Source organism: Pelodiscus sinensis, chromosome 2, assembly GCF_049634645.1.
Source record: "Pelodiscus sinensis isolate JC-2024 chromosome 2, ASM4963464v1, whole genome shotgun sequence".
In the NCBI taxonomy this organism is placed as follows: domain Eukaryota; kingdom Metazoa; phylum Chordata; order Testudines; family Trionychidae; genus Pelodiscus; species Pelodiscus sinensis.
Genome location: NC_134712.1, coordinates 196,978,126 through 196,994,725, shown reverse-complemented (window position 1 = coordinate 196,994,725; position 16,600 = coordinate 196,978,126). Strand labels below are relative to the sequence as shown.

General features: G+C 47.6%; 1 long non-coding RNA gene across 1 annotated transcript in view; it reads left to right on the top strand.

The window, feature by feature from the left end:
- Window positions 1-4,454, top strand: part of LOC106733013 (uncharacterized) — a 103,729-nt gene extending 99,275 nt beyond the window's left edge. Inside the window, exon 4 of the long non-coding RNA XR_012901984.1 lies at window positions 2,651-4,454. This is a non-coding gene — a long non-coding RNA (uncharacterized LOC106733013). The remainder of the gene's footprint in view (window positions 1-2,650) is intronic.
- Window positions 4,455-16,600: the final 12,146 nt, after the last annotated feature.

Genomic DNA, 16,600 nt, shown 5'->3' with positions numbered 1-16,600 from the left:
AAACCTATGGACTTTAACCATCAAAGCCATCATGTGTGAGCACAATGTTCCTTCTGCAGCCAAGAAGTTGAAGACACCTGTCATTTCTTATCTTGAATTTTCCTACAATTCCCCTGTCTTTCCCCTGTCTTATTTCATTGTGTGACTTGCCTTGGGAGTGGCAAATCAGAAGCAGTAACAAGTTCTGTTCATTAGATTCCTTGGCACAGTTATACTTTTTTTCAGTCTCTGACCACCATGAATCTGATGATGGTGTGTGGGGGAGAGGGAAGTTCTTTTCACTGCAAAATCCTTAAGACCAGCCTTGTTTCATTAATAAATTAGCTAATTACCAGGAGACTTTAATTGCAGTGGCACTTCATGAATGCACAATAAAAGCATGTTGTACATAATGTGTGACAGCTTGACATTCAGAAATGGGAACTCTTGGAAATGGTGGGAAATTGATGTGTGTAGCTCTTAGAAAATCCCTCTAAGAACATCAGACTAAGCATCAAAGACAAAGGGAATCAAAGTTAAGGCATATGAGGACCTTATGCTCTCCAGAACAACCCATCTGATTCTGCATCCTGATGTGGCCATGTCCTTGATTATGCTTATTTATTTGTGTAGCACCAATGAGCCCTAGATCTGGGTGTGGGCTCCCTGGTGCTAGACACTGTACAAACAGTGCAAAAGCACCCTGCCCCAAGAAGCTTACAATTTGAGGATTAACTTCACACAGGGAACTGGGTCATGCAATGCTCACTAATTTGGAGGTGCTGAGAAAGTCATCAGGAATCACAAGGTCTGAATGATGTGCTCAGGCTTCCTAAACAATGCTCGGAGGGAGAAAGTGGCCTAAGAATGAGATTCACAAAGACAGATTGTGGTGCTCCTGGCCTAAGCTAGCCACTGGGCGATGCTGAGGAGAGGATATTGAAATAACAAGCGGAGCATCCACACTACCAAGCCTATCAGAATAACAGGCTGGTTATTTTGAAATCTGTACTCCTGCTTTCCTCAGGGAATAATGCTAATTTTGAAGTTGTTATTTTGACATACTGTTAGTGTGGATGATCCAGTGCCAGTAATTTGAAATATTACTCTCACAGTTGAACTTGTGGCTGCTCTGGCCACACCTGCCATCTCCACCCTCTACACTGCTTCCCTTCTCCTGTGGAGCTTAAAACTCCCGGCTGCAAGAGGAGGACTTGTGGCACATGGCCAGCTTGACAATCCTCATGCCATACAGCAGGAGCCGATGGAACCATGGCAGACCCCAACACTCCCTTAGAGCATTCCACGGCTGCCCGCACTCCTGCAGCATTCTCGGCTGCCACTGGCCTGGGATGCAGGAGAGCTAGGTCCTGAATTGGTGTGGAGCTCCTGGACCTTATCAAGGTCTGAGGGGAGGAGATCAACCTCCAGGATCTCTGCACCAGAAAGTGGAATGCTGACATCTATGGCTGGATGGCCACCAGTCTGCCCAACAAAGGCCCCACCCAGACCCTGGACTAGGCCCAGATAAAGATTAAAGCACTCTGGCAGGCCTAAAACAATGCCAGGGAACAGAGCAGACATTCCACGGCGGCACTGCACATGTGCCGCTACTACGAACAGTTCGATGCCATCCTGATAGTGGGGCTTGTCACGCCACCCCTCCTGTCATTGTTGAGTTGCCTTGGCGTCAGCCTCCCTGAGGGCGGGGTTGCAGACAAGGAGGATGTGGAGGAGGAGGCCAGCCAGGTGGCCATGCCCACCGGCCAGGACCCGCTCCTCACCTGGGAGCCAGTTCTCCCTCCCAGGATGTCTCCTAGGCCTCAGACAATCCTGGGGAAGGCATTTTAGGTGAGTTCTATAACTTTCCCTATGTACACATGGCAGCAGGCGATGAGCTTCTTGGGGCCACACAACAGCCTGTACACGTGGGTGTATATGGAGAGCCAGTCCAGAGCACTCAGCCCCATGACGCTCTCACACAGGAACTCCCTCAGTCCTTCTCACAAGGTTCCTGGAGAGGCCTGCCTTATTCCGGCCTCCGTCATGGGACACTTTCCCACAACAAGTCACCACTAAAGAGACTGGGGTCATGGAACCATATAGCAGTGTTGCACATAGCACAGAGTCATGCTTGCACTCAGGTAGCATCTGCTCCTGGTCAAGTGCAGTAATATGAAGGAGACTGATACCATGCTTGAGAGCCTGCTGGTGGGGGAAGGGGGCGAGGGGGAAGAGGAGAGGACCCCAGTAGCACTCTCTCTGGCAAGTAGCATCTGCTGCTCACACACACTTTCTCCAATAGCCCCCTTCTGCAGCAGGGAAGGATAAAAGTTCTCTCTCTATAGGACGCCACCACTGGTGGACCTGATGTGTGCAGGACATCGAAGGAAGCTGAGCCGCCCTGTCCCCTCCTTCCACCTGCAGACTCCTGACCTGGCTGGCACCTTCCCATTCCTTCTTGTCCCTGGGCCATGGGTGTAGTGATGCTCCCCTGGAATGTCTGTGCCCCTGAGGGAAAGTGCCCACTGTCTAGGCAACATATGGCCTTTCTTGAAGCACTTCACCATCATCTGAACTGAGACCTTTGGTATTGGCTCACAGATGGTGTCGGCTGGTCTTCATACACAGTGTCTCCTGGGATGACTGACCTTGTAACTTTTCTTCACAGCTAGGCCTGCTGCAAGCCTGGTGTGTCCCCCACGTCCCATACCATCTACGGAACTCCACAGGATTTTCAGGCAGAAGAGAACACGTGAGGACCTGATGCAGGAGCAGATGGCCAGGAGTGATCACCAACTAGGAGGAGCACAGAGCTAAGCAGGAGCAGAGGAAGAATGCCTGGGATCAGCTGGCATGCCAGCAGGAAGCCATGTGCTCCTCCCTCACCTTGGTGATGGAGTGCACGGCCTCATGCATGGAGTGGCCCACCAACCACCCCCTCCACTCATGCTGGTATGGGTTACTATCCAGGATGCAGATGGACATGTCCACCAACCCGACTCTGAAAGTGTACTTGGGAACAAAAGTGCCAGTGTACATCTTTTAGATCAGGCAGGAGTTCTGGAAGATGTGTGCATCATGCGCCTTCCCCGACCAGCCAACGTTGATGTCAGTGAAGTGTCCCTTGTGATCCACAAAGGCCTGCAGCACCATGGAGAAATTCCACTTGCTGTTGATGTAGTCCGAGGCCCGGTGGTCACTGGCCAGGATTGGGATGTGTGTGCTGTCTATGGCCTCCCACAGTTGGGGAAACCCATGGCAGCAAAGCTCTCAACAGCGCTCCCCAGAGTGACGATGCTCTGTAGCAGCATCTGGTTGATGGCCTTGGCTAGGTGCAGGAGCATGGCCCCGGCCCCAACTGTGGATTTCCCCACTCTGAATTGGGTCCCAATGGAGCGATGGCTGTCCAGTATGGCGAGCTTCCACAAGGAAACGGTGATGCGCTTCTGCAGGGGGATGGAGGGTCTTATGCGGGTATCCTGTCACCTGAGGGCAAGGGCAAGTGACCTACAGAGTTCCTAGACAGTGGCCTTCCACATGTGGAAGTTCTGCAGCCACTGCTTGTCATCCAATAGCTGCAGGGATGTGGGCCCATCAGTCCGAACTTGTCTCTCACTGCCAGAAGTGGCGTTCTGTGTGTCTAGGGGATTGAGGGGCATGCGCAGCACTAGGGGCACAAGGACCTGGGGGATTAGATCCTGCAGTCCAAGCTGGTCCTCATCTTACTGCAGCAGCATGCGGGCGGTCTGCACGAATTGCACCATGAGGCACAGCACAAGGTCCATGAGCCTGACACCGCTTTGCAGCAGCTCTGGCTCCAGGCTTTGAGTGCTGTGGTGTCCACGAGGGCAACCAGAACACACTGCATCCCTTTTGTGTCCTGCAAAGCGGAACGCAGTAGAGGAGTGGTATGTGACATGCATCTGTGGAGAGAAGCCACTGAAAGCACAGCTTGCCTGACCAAACAGCTACAGAAAGCCTCTGCCTTCCTGATGCCCTCCCCAGAGTGCTTCCAGGTGCTCTAAGTCTGAGTCAGGCTCCAATCAGTGTGAATGCACTATTTCAAAATAATTCTGACTAATTCCGATGCTCCCCTGCAGTGGAGGCAAGCTATTTTGATTTTGTTACTTCTGGAGGATTTTTTTCAATGTTAGTAATTTTGAAATAATTTCCTAGTGTAGATATGCCTTCAGAGAGTTCAGTGCTTCCATCCAGGCTGCAGAGGGGTGCCTCTCTCTGCTGTGAACCCCCTCCTGCACTCAGCTACCTAGGGCATTTCTTGCACCGTCCTCATTTATAATCGTTAGCCCAGCACTTTGGGTGCCCACCACCGATTTCATATAATTTTCTGAGTGGGTCTCCCTCAATCTCTCCCAGTGAAACTGTTTGGGTATGTCTACACTACAAAGTAAGTTCGAACTAACGGACGTTAGTTCGAACTAACTTTAATAGGCGCTACACTAGCGCTCCGCTAGTTCGAATTTAATTCGAACTAGCGGAGCGCTTAGTTCGAACTAGGAAAACCTCATTTTACGAGGATTAAGCCTAGTTCGAACTAGCTAGTTCGAATTAAGGGGTGTGTAGACCCTTAATTCGAACTAGCGGGAGGCTAGCCCTCCCCAGCTTTCCCTGGTGGCCACTCTGGCCAACACCAGGGAAACTCGTCTGCCCCCCTCCCGGCCCCGGACCCCTTAAAGGGGCACGGGCTGGCTACGGTGCCCGTGCCAGGTGTAAGCCTGCCAGCACCCAGCCAGCAGACCCTGCACCTGGCACGGATCGAGCCACCCACCTGATGCCCCCCAGCCCTGCCCCTCTTCCCGGAACCAGGCTGGCGGCTCCCAGGAGGTTGCCCGGGACCGCAAGAGGCGGGCACCCGCCTGGGCTAGTGTGGACATCGTGGACCTCATCCACGACCTCCACACTAGGCACAGGAAAGTGGCCGTCTAGGGCAGGATAGCTGCCAGCATGGCCACCCAGGAGCAGGTGTGCATGAAAATCAAGGTGGTCCACTGAGACCCCTGACCCTGAGCCCTGAGCTTACAATGGCCGTCCTGGGTCAGACCAAAGGTCCATCTGGCCCAGTAGCCTGTCTGCCGACAGCGGCCAACCCTAGGGACCCTGGAGGGGATGGACCAAAGACAGTGACCAAGCCATTTGTCTCGTGCCATCCCTCTCCAGCCTTCCACAAACCTTGGGCAGGGACACCACTCCTACCCCCTGGCTAATAGCACTCCATGGACCCAACCTCCATGACTTGATCTCACTTCCATTTAAACTCTGTTCTAGTTCTAGCCTTCACAGCCTCCTGAAGCAAGGAGTTCCACAGGTTGACTCTTTGCTTTGTGAAGAAACTTTCTGTTACTAGTTTGAAGCCTGCTACCCATTCCTTTCCTTTGGTGTCCTCTAGTCCTTCTTTATGGGAACTAATGAAGAACTTTTCTGTATGCACCCTCTCCACCCAACTCCTGCTTTTAGAGACCTCTATCCTGTCGTCCCCCGTCCTCCCCCGGTCTCCTCTTTTCTAAGTTGAAAAGTCCCAGTCTCTTTAGCCTCTCTTCATATGGGACCTGTTCCCAACCCCTGATCATTTTAATTGCCCTCCCTTCTCCCACCCTCTCTCTTCCCCTCTCCCACCTCCTTTTCCCAGTCTCCCCCAGTTTTGTTCAATAAAGACAGATTCCATTTTTGAACACAATTGTCCTTTATTTTGTACATCAAGAAGAGGGGCTAGGGAAGGGTAAGTGGAAGGATGTGAGGGAGGAATGGGGTACGAGCCCCCAATGGGGAGGACTGGGCTGGCTCTGCAGGCTTCTGGGGGTGGAAGCTCTCCTGCAGCCCCCCAATTGCCCCCTCTGCCCAGATGGCAGCCTGCGGCAAGTGCAGCCGGTCTGAGGGCCGAGTGCTGTGATGTGCCCAGTGCGGGTACTCCGGGCAATCCAAGCCAGGACTGCTTTGCAAGCGGGACACCCCTGAGAACTGTCAGTCCGGGGTGGGGGTCGGGACCCTTTAAGCACAGCCCTTGGCTAGCCTGAGACAGCATCTCCACGCTCTAAGTCCTCCTCTGATGCCCTGTCGGCACTGCTTCCGGCCATCCTTAAGCCTGGTTCAGGGTCCACTTAATGTGGACATGCTAGTTCGAATTAGAAAAATGCTAATTCGAACTAGTTTTTTAGTCTGGATCCGTTAGTTCGAATTAACGTTGTAGTGTAGACGTACCCTTTCACTTTAGATAATAATTATGTGTGAGAGAGAAACAGAGGCTATGTCTACATTACACTTCTTTTTTGGAAAAGGTATGCAAATTGTGCTCCATAATTTGTATACCTTTTTCCATTTCTTTTGTCGGAAGAGGTTTTTCTGAAATTTGGCCTGTCTACACTGGGCCAAATTTCAGAAAAGACTCCTTTTTCAGAAGAGCCCTTCTTCTTTCTTGTGAAACAAGGTTTACAGGGCTTCCAAAAGAGCACGTCTGCTCTTCTGAAAAAAAATTCGGAAGACGTATTCCCTGGATGTGGCTGAGTTTTTCTGGGATACAGGTATCCTGGAAAAACTCCATAGTGTAGACATAGCCAGAGTGAGCCTCCAGAAGAGTGGTTCTGTAACCTGGTAATTAGAGCACTCACCTCAGAAGGTGGAAACCCAAGATCCAGTCCTCCTTCTCCAATAAGTCTGATTAGTTTTCAGAGACATCAAAGGAGCCCCCTCATCAGACTATCCCACTGCTCAGTGCTCTCCCACAAAAGTTGGCAGATCCCTCCCTGTTCAAATTCCTTCTTCTCATAAGGGAGGACTTGAACTGGTGGCCTCATAAAGCCTGGCTGAGCCCCCTAACCTGTTAGCTAGATGGGAGGGCTTAGTGTGTCAGTGGCGTCATCTTGTGCAGTTAGGAGAGCTCTGAGTATGCCTACTGGATCAGGCCCCTCACATGTGCTAGATGGAGGAACACTTCTCTTTCCCCAATTTGTGAGTCACACTGGAGCTTAAGTGGGAGACAGGCAGCTGGATGTGTACAATGAATCATAGAATCCTAGGGCTGGAGGAGACCTCAGGAGGTCATCAAGTCCAGCCCCCTGCCCAAAGCAGGACCAACCCCAACTAAATCATACCAGCCAGGGCTTTGTCAAAACGACACTTAAAAGCCTCTAGGGATGGAGCTTTCACCACCTCCCTAGGTAACTCATTCCAGTGCTTCACCACCCTTCTAGTGAAATAGTTTTTCCTAATATCCAACCTAGACCTCCCCACTGCAACTTGAGACCATTGCTCCTTGTTCTGCCATCCGTCACTACTGAGAACAGCCTCTCTCCATCCTCTTTGGAACCTCCCTTCAGGAAGTTGAAGGCTGCTATCAAATCCCCTTCACTCTTCTCTTCTGCAGACTAAATAAGCCCAGATCCCTCAGCCTCTTCTCATAGGTCATGTGCTCCAGCCCCCTAATCATTTTGGTCGCCCTCCACTGGACCCTCTCCAATGCGTCCACATCCTTTCTGTAGCAGGGGGCTCAGAACTGGACACAATACTCCAGATGTGGCCTCACCAGAGCTGAATAAAGGGGAATAATCACTTCTCTAGATCTGCTGGCGATGCTCCTCCTAATGCAACCTAATACTCCATTCACCTTCTTGGCTACAAGGGCACACTGTTGACTCCTATCCAGCTTCTCATCCACTGTAACCCCCAGGTCCTTTTCTACAGAACTGCTACTTAGCCAGTCGGTCCCCAGACTGTAACAATGGTTGGGATTCTTCCTTCCCAAGTACAGGTTGAGGCAGCAGTGCATACGCCCAGAGGCCGAAACAGAACTTCTATTGCAAAAGCGTAGACACCAAGTGAGTTTAAGAAGCTAGTCTTCAGGACTGAGCAGGGGCTTTGTGAATACCATTGGAGCCTGGATCTGGGACTTAGGACCCTAAAGTTCAGTGAGGCACTTGAGTCACTTTGTGATTGTAGCCCTAAGTATGAGACAACAGATGGATAGAGCAAGAGACAGGGAATACATGGAGTCAGCATGAAAGGCTGGCATCTCTATGCAGCAGCTGCCCAACCATTCTCAAACTGTTCATAGGCATCGTGGCAAAGGAGAGCGTGGAGGAGGGATAGGAAGGAGGAGAATGAGGTGGCTTTGCAGAAGTTTCCAGGGAACTGCTCCCCACCATGAGGGGTAGCACAGGAGAAAACACAAAGGTGCTGGTTTGAAAATAGAACAAGCAGGCCCACTGGCATCCAACACGGATGTCTCGATAGCAGAAGAGAGGTGGTAGTTGGGTGGGGCTTAGATATGCAGGGTCTTGAAAGGGAAGGCACAGCATTTATGTCCAATGTACTAGAGAAGGGGGAGCCAGTGGAAGAACACAGAGAGTGGGGTGACAGGGTCAAGCTGGTGGGTAAAGACAATGATCTCTGTGGCGTCATTCTGAATAGATATGTGAGGGACATGTCTACATTTGTCAAAGCCACAGAGAAGGGTGTTGCAGTAACTGAGACATCAGCCGATGAGAGCCCAGAGGAGAGTTCTAGCGTGTGAGTGGATAATAGGCTGTATCACAGAAATGTTATGCAGAAAGCATTGACAAGATTTAGATACAGTCGAAGATGACACCCAGGTTATGGCCTGAGTGATGGGCTCCACCTCCCTATTTGCATTAGTAATGACAAGAAATATCCATGACAGTGAGCATATGTCATACACTGCCAATCTTCAGGCAGCCTGTGGCTTCGGTAATCCCTGTCGAGCTGTCACACTAGGGATGGCTTTGGCTTGGACAGCAGGGATCTATTAGCCTGAAGCTATTGCTCCGATTCAGGAGAGCTGGGATCTCTCTCCTCCCCAAATCACCACTCACTGTTTCTCTATGGAAGGAAGGAGGCTGCCTTGTTCTTTGCCCACCTGATTCTAAGCACAGAGCTTAGGTGTGTGTGAGGCTTTTCCTGCCAGGCGAGCACGGCGCTCTGAGTCAGCAAACCCTCCTGATGTTCAGGTAGAGACTCATCTGGGGGACTGTCAGCCGATGGTCAGGGCAGTGCATGTGGGTGTGTTATACCTGAGTCTTCAACTGCTGGGACACAAGGTCCCGTCGCAGCAGGCAGCCTAGGGAAGGCTGAGGGGTGCCCTGAGAAGTTTAACGTCTGTGTCTTTGACCGCTAGGACCAGGTCCCTTCGTGGTGGGCAGCCAACAGGCTGACAGACGCCCCAGAGTTTACAGGGAGAGCTTATTACACCTCAGATTTTGACTGCTAGGATACATGATCTCTTCACAGTGGGCAGCCTAGGGAAGGCTGAGAGATGCCCCTATGGATCTGTCCCCTGGAAGTGACACGATCCAAATGCCCAGCTCTACCTGTATCTGTGCCTTATTACTGGCTGGAGCTCTTTTAAATTGTGCTTGGTTCTGTTACAGCAACTGGAGGAGTCAGGTTAAAGCTTAAACAGTTACAGGTTTATTAAAGAAGCTTATAAATCATATGTTTCCAATGGCTATTGCTCTATTTCTTAACTGCTAGCAAATATAGATCTTAAAAATAGTTACAAAGAAAATAAAAATAGAAAATAGAAATAATGGTACCAAGTGACAGCTTAATCTTTAAAGAGCTCTAAGTCTATGTGTACACTTAAGATAAAGGACCACATCCAGGTACAATTTGTACCCCCTTCTGTGCCTTTCCACTTCAGCATATCAGGCCAGGGCTGGTCCCTCAACTCCTAGGAAAGACGAATACGAGGTGGGTGTCCCCGTGGAACCTCAGGAGGCCAATCACCTAACCCGACCAGCAGATAGATGGTAGATTGACACTCAGAGTAAGTGTGGTGCTGGACCCATCTTTATACCCATAGGGGCCTGTATCCTCTTTCTTATCTAAGATGCCAAATTGTGTTGGTCCATCTTTGTGACGTCAGTTCTTACAAGGGAGTTTCAACTTAATTTACACTTGCAAGAGAGATAACTAAATTGTGAGTACTGGACATTCTTTACTGGGAGGGAGATTTCTCCCCCCATGGACGGCTGTGTGTTCGTATCAATATAGGTGCCAGCCAAGGCAGTTCTCGCAGCCTCGAGGTCAACAATTGGCAGATCACTGTTTACAGCCATCCAGGGTCACAGCAGCCAGCATATCCGGGCCTTCTGTCAAGGCTTCAAAGACTATGCTGATTTTACTGCTCTGTGTGCCCTGTATGCTTCCAGGCAAGCAAAGATGGATGTTATGGGGGGGGGGGGGGAGGTTCCTGTCTGGCTACAGGGACTCATCTGCCACCTCAGTAGAGAGCTCAGTATAGCCAGGGAAAGTCAGACCCATCCACTTGGGCACAAAGGTGTCAGCGGAAGCTCCTATCTCACCCAAATTAGTCTGAGGTAGAGAGCTGTAGAATTCTCCTCCCTCATGAGGCCTGAGGAGAAGCAGTTCTAGCTTCCTTCTGCTTCCTCCCTGCTCTTTCAAAGATGAGGAGCAGTGATAGCAATTAGGGAGGAGGAAGATCAATCAAGAGGGCCAAAGAGGGCACCAACAGCATTGGGGTCCCCTTGCTATCCTCAACTGCCCCAGGAGGAAAGAGGCAGTAGGTTTCTCCTCAGGTATCCAGGGGCAAGGGAAAGGTGCCTGAACTCTGCACCAGTAGCATTTGGGGAGGCCCCCTAACTTGCTGTCAAAAGGGGACTAGCATTGGGGGTTCCTTACATTTCTTCCTCATTAGCCTCCATTATGTTTCCTGTGCCAATTTTGCATCATTATATTTGCATCAATGAAATTTAGACAGAGATGGTTTGTGAAAGAAAACGGTAAAGGCTTTATTCTCTTTCCACTAACGTTGTATGGAAACATTTTTGAAAAGGAACTACTAGATCTGGACCCTGATTTACCTTCCAGAAATCTAGGAGACAAAATGACAGGTGACTCAGCACGATGGTCTTACACGTTCAAACTGAGTAGTTATTAACTAGCCACATTGTACTCAACTTTTACATAGGTAATTGTTTTTTCTTAAAGAAACAGCTGCTGAAATCAAGAGAAAGTGGGTTACCTATGTTGATGGGAGAAAGCCCCACCCACCAACACAGGGGCTACGCCTAGACTGGCCCCTAATTCCGGAAAAGTCATGCAAAGCAGGTAAGTCAGAATAGGGAAATCCGCGGGGGATTTAAATATCCCCCGCGGGATTTAAATAAACATGTCCGCCGCTTTTTTTCTGGCTTGGGGAAAAGCCGGAAAAAAGCATCTAGACTGGCGCAATCCTCCGGAATAAAGCCCTTTCAAGTAGGAATAAGAAATCCTCCGGAAAAGGGCTTTATTCCGGAGGATCGCGCCAGTCTAGATGCTTTTTTCCGGCTTTTCCCCAAGCCGGAAAAAAAGCGGCGGACATGTTTACTTAAATCCTGCGGGGGATATTTAAATCCCCCGCGGATTTCCCTGTTCTGACTTACCTGCTTTGCATTACTTTTCTGGAATTAGGGGCCAGTCTAGACGTAGCCAGGGAGCGTCTTCACTGAAGTGGTGCAGATGCAGCTTTTTAAGTCTAAACGAGCCTTCCGCTGCAGAACTGCCGTAGCATCATTTTAAGTGCACACATTGCCTCAGAGAAAAGGAAAAAAAATCCTGCAAGCCCTGTTCTAAGGGGAGAGGGTTTGAAGGAAAAGCTACGCAGAAATTGAGAGCCAGCAACTAGTAGGGTGCTGTCTGTGAAACAGTGACTCCCTGTTCGGATGGAAAGGATGCTGAGAAACTGGTCAGCGGCACTAGGTAACTTGTACTGTACAGAAAAGGGAATCTAGCTAATATAGCAGTGTAAAGTCTGAGATTGTCTCTTCATGTTTATTTTCTGTGTGACTTGGATGTGTTTGCTTTCCCTCACTGTTGCAGCCCTGAACCTGTGATTTTTCCATTAAAGAAACGATTTGTTTATTTATACCTGAAGCATATCTCTGTTGTGCAACCTGTGTGGAGTGTGCACGTCAAAGGGAGCTGGTATCTGGGGGCAGGCACACTCAGCGGTGATGAACCAGAATGGGAAAGCATGAACATCTTGTAGTTAAGAACTTGGGTTTGGCACACCCGAGGAAACTTTTCCACTATTTTTAACTATTTCACTAGGAGAGTGGTAAAGCACTGGAATGTATTACCTTAGGTAGGGGGTAGAAACTCCGTCTCGAGGGCTGTGTCTACACTGGCATGAATTTCCGGAACTGCTTAAAACGGAATACTACTCCGTTTTCAGTTTTTCCAGAAAAGGAGCGTCTACATTGGCAGGCTGCTTTTCCAGAAAAGCCCTTTTTCCGGAAAAGCGTGTGTGGCCAATGTAGACGTGCTTTTCCGGAAAAGAGCCCCGATCGCCATTTTCGCAATCGGGGCTTTTTTCCGGAAAAGACTACTGGGCTGTCTACACTGGCCCTTTTCCGGAACAGTGTTCCGGAATAAGGACTTATGCCCGAGCGGGAGCAGAATAGTTTTTCCGGAATAGCGGTTGATTTTGTACAGTAGAGCATCGTTGCTTTTCCGGAAATTCAAGGGCCAGGGTAGACAGCTCGCAGCTTATTCCGGAAAAGCGGCTGATTTTCCAGAATAAGTGGCCCAGTGTAGACACAGCCTAAAGGTTTTTGAGTCCCAGCCTGACAAAACCTTGGCTGGGATGATTTAGTTGCGCTTGGTCCTGCTTTTAGTAGGGTGTTGGACTTGATCTTCTGAGGTCTCTTCCAACCCTAGGATTCTGTGATTCTATGACTTAGGACCAGACTAGATTGTTGAGGTTCAGACCTCTATGCTTGTGGGCTGGCTATTGGGCTTGTGGGCTGGTTCAGACACCATAGCAGCAAGGCATCCAAAGTTACAGGGCAGGTGGTGGCAGGACCCTTTTCTTCTCTGGGTGATCCCTTCAACCATCATAGTTATGGATCTGAATATTACTATTAATGATGGCAGCCCCTCCCCTTTTTAATTTCCTTTAGGCAAGAGCAAATATTCTTTCCCCCCAAGGTGCCTTTGAATTTACTACTAATCTCCTTTCCTTTGTGCAAATGAGTTCCTGCCTCTGAACTCTGGCTCAGCACTAAGCGAGACAGACAAGACTGTACATAAGCACCTATGGAAACTGCTTTCCCAAGAAAACCTGGTAAACTGCCAGTAATAAATACATTCATGGTGAGACAGTAAAAAGTACTGAAGAGTTTAAAATAAATTCAGAGTTATTTAAACTTAATTTATGACCAGGAAAATAAACCCTCTTATAATATTAATTTTTTTTTCTGGGCCATCAACTGTCTCACACTACTGGTTTTGGATGTAAGGTCACTGGAAACAACATATCAGAGGTGTCAGCAACACAAATCAAGTGAAATTCCCTTAAAAATAAAAATGTCAGGAGTAAAATAATAGGCAATAGTTATTTCATGGCATGAAAGACTTGCAATATATCAAGAGTTCACCTTTTTCCATCTATATGATATATCACTGTGAGCACTACATATACCTCCATTTTACAAATTTTAAATAGAAACTCTGCATACAACAACAATAATGATGATGGAAAAAATTGCAATAACATAATTATTTGGGTGCAGATAAACATGCCAGAATATTTCCTAATTTATGTCAAATGACAAAGCAATAGTCCTGAGGACAATACGCAGGTAAGCCCAACAGCATTTGTAATGGATGCTATGTAGGATTGTTTTTGCATGCTGCTAGAAAACTGAAGAGTTGGAAGAGAAAAGAAGCCCGAGCAAACATGCTGGAGTTTCTATCCTGGGATTTTCTTGGGGAAGCACTTTCTATGGGCTGTATAATTGGAGCATAGTCTCACCCAGAACATTTTAACAAAGGAATGGGAAACTCCACTATGAAGATAGTGGTCTAAGTACATTTCTGATGTGATTCTTTCAAGTCTACGGGGTTATACCTGGACAAACATGCCTTGGTCTGTTTCATTTGTCTTCTCTCCTTATTTCAGAGGCATGTTTCATCACACCATTTATGATTGTTTTCAAACACCTACCAGAAAGCAGGTCACTAATTTGGCATACATAACATAATGCGTTGTTAAAACTATAAAGGCTAAACATTGGGATAATGTACATACTCTGGATTGCACTGCACTTTGTGTCATACAGATTCAAAGACAAATACTTACTGCTAAGCATGTGCTTTCAGTCCATATCATAGCAGAACTTTCCCCCCAGAATGCAGGTGCCATTGTGCCTGCACTTTGTCTGGTAAGTGCAAGAATCTGTCAGTGTTTGGATCTGTGTGTGTGGGGAGAGGGGTACTGTGCCTGCTGTACCTCGTGCTAACGGGATGCTTAAGATGAAGATTCTGATGGCAAAGGAAAGAGACAAAGCTGTGTTTTTACAAGATAGTTATAAGATCAATGCATCCAGGATAGGGTGAGAACTAGGGAGAACTTACACTCTCATGAGCCTCAGGCCTGCAATCTGAGAGCACATTCATAGCCCTAGAAGGAAAGGCCCTGCAGATGTCTAATAGGTGACCTGGGGAGAGAAACTGCTACCAGAGAGACTTTTAAAAGATGGACATGGTTCAGATAGATTTCAACCAATGTCCCCTCCTAAAAAGACTTGTCTTTGAAGACTCTTCAGGAAAGAGTTAACACAAAGAACACTCATTCTCTGAAGGCAAGTATAGCAGACATAGCTACAAGAAAATTATTTTGGGGTTGCTTTAGGCTTTTCTTTGATGGAAAAGAATGGTAATGGTAGCTCTGAAGTGTATGGAACGCGTGTGTAAAAAGTGAAGGATCACTGTATTTTGGAAAGGAAGACTTGATTTTCTTCAGGGAATGAGATAGAAGTTATACTCTACTTTGGATAAAAGAAACTTTGGAGAACTGAAATTCCTGCCAAGCCTGGAACTTGCAGAGCTCACAAGTTCTTCAGGATTCCAGCCCTTGCAGCTTTCCTCTCTTACCAGCTTTTCAGGCTCTCTCTTAGTAATTCCATAGTAATTCCTACTTAAAGGAAAGTCAAGTTCGGTGCGCGCGCGCGCACACACACACACACACAAGGAATTTCACAATAAAGCTTCACCATTCCATTTTTCTGGCATGCAAAAGGAGCTCCCAGGGGATTCCATCTGTTGGCAGGGTTAATAGCTCACCAGATCACTTGGCCTGTGTCTACACTGGGCCACTTATTCTGGAAAATCAGCCGCTTTTCCGGAATAAGCTGCGAGCTGTCTACACTGGCCCTTGAATTTCCGGAAAAGCAACGATGCTCTACTGTACAAAATCAGCCGCTATTCCGGAAAAACTATTCTGCTCCCGCTTGGGCATAAGTCCTTATTCCGGAACACTGTTCCGGAAAAGGGCCAGTGTAGACAGCCCAGTAGTCTTTTCCGGAAAAAAGCCCCGATCGCGAAAATGGCGATCGGGGCTCTTTTCCGGAAAAGCGCGTCTACATTGGCCACAGACGCTTTTCCAGAAAAAGGGCTTTTCCAGAAAAGCAGCCTGCCAATGTAGACGCTCCTTTTCCGGAAAAACTGAAAACGGAATAGTATTCCGTTTTAAGCAGTTCCGGAAATTCATGCCAGTGTAGACACAGCCCTCTTGTGTAAGGGACTTAATTCCAACAGAAGAATATGACCTGTGGGGTTCCCACATTCCAAAAATCTGGCTTGGCAGGAAAGAGGGAAGTCAGTATGTATAGATCTTAATTATTTTTTTCTTTCTCTCCTGGTATAATGGGAGTCTCTAAAAATGTTCTAGTCTATTCTGTTTCTTGTACCATGCCCATCACTGTGGTATCTGTTTGCCTCCATGCCTATTTTTCCTGACTCAACCAAAATACCACAGCAGTATGGATTCTGGGATGCATTTCTTTTCAGGATATTTTAAACATTTCCTTTGCCTTTCCTATTGGCATAAGGCTACTCAGAATGTCCTCTGAACCAGTGAAAGGATTTTGATTTCATCTCTGTGTCTCATCCTAATTTGGATTGTTAGGGTTTATCTTGAGGTCCCCAAAGTCCATCTTAAAATGAGATATTCTTGATCCATTTTTGTCATATATACCAACCAAGGATTAAGATATTGACTTTGATGAATTGTGTGCATCACCCTTTTCATTCCCTATAGCACTGTAAAAATATAGTCCTAGATACCAAGAAAAGGTGAAATATTATGTCTGACGAATGTGACTTTATTCTTCTATATGTTCAGAACTCCCAACTGTTCCTTGTCACAATGGACTTCCTCATTTTAGATTCAGAATTTATTTCTCTCCTGTACTAAACTGCTGTGATCTCATCAGAAATGTTAAATCATGAAACTAAGGTTATAGACAATGTTACTTAAGCTAAATAATTGATCTCATGTAATTTTCAGGTTCTTACATGCATACTTTAATGGTCTCTCTCCTTTAGGAGCTTTTTTCACACCATATCCCACTAGTTGAGTATATGTAGGTTGGAGGGTACAGAGGTATAATTTTGTTTGTTTCTCTCTAATCTGAAAATATATTTAAACTCAGCAAGAATCTCTATACCAGTTTGTTGTTCTTAGATTTAATATTATTCTGACTGACCTGCAAACAAACACTTTCCTCTTCACTTAAATTGTGAATGTTATTTTTAAAACCTATTTCGGGACTAGAACATAAATCCTTTATTTTTCTGCATTATA